Raw genomic sequence first — 852 nt, forward strand, 5'->3', positions numbered from 1 at the left:
GGGGGGGGGGGGAGTGTAATTTAAATACCGCCCGCTAATTACATAGCATTATTCTTTGTAAAAATTGAGCCAAAAATCCTGAACCATTTTTTTCTAGTTAAACTAAATAGAACGATCCACTATTGCAGTAATTATTATTTTACTAAGCATTGTAGACAAAAATAGTTCTTAAATAGTACTTAATAGTACTCATCAATTATATATCGCTAATCCTTATAAAACATTGAGTCAAAAAGTCCTGAATTACTTTTCTTTACAATGCTCAATAAAGCAATAATTACTACAATGGTAATCGCTTCTTTAAGCATTATAGAAAAAAATTGTTCAAGACTTTTCGATGCAATTTTTTTAGAAGGAATAACGTTTAATTTAATTAGTAAGCGGTATTTAAGTTATACATATATTACACATCTATACTTTGTGATATAAACTTCTTCCGAACGGTAACCTTTGAAGAAAACTGTAGGGAATAACAACAAGTGCTGTGAATAGAGGGAAAATACACATGTTAAATCAAATTTAATTCTATTTACATGCCGATAAGAAGAGCTGCGGATTAACGAATCTGATTCCAAGCGATTATCCTGTATATAAATAATTAATTATTTATATTGAAAAAATTCTCTTTGAAAGAGAAACAATCGTGTTACTTCATAATGTAATATTGTTCGCGAGATTGCCATGATAAAGCGATATTTCTAACTTCTACGCGTATTGATGAAATGAAGAAAGGAAGATGAATGGCGCGTAATACATTTCAAAGGCGATTTATCGATACGCATCATAATCTATAATTTATGCGTAGCTCACATTGATGGACTTTCAACGATGTTACTTAAATACTTTTATAAG

This window comes from Wasmannia auropunctata, unplaced genomic scaffold (assembly GCF_000956235.1).
Source record: "Wasmannia auropunctata unplaced genomic scaffold, wasmannia.A_1.0 LD336111.1, whole genome shotgun sequence".
Classification (NCBI taxonomy): domain Eukaryota; kingdom Metazoa; phylum Arthropoda; class Insecta; order Hymenoptera; family Formicidae; genus Wasmannia; species Wasmannia auropunctata.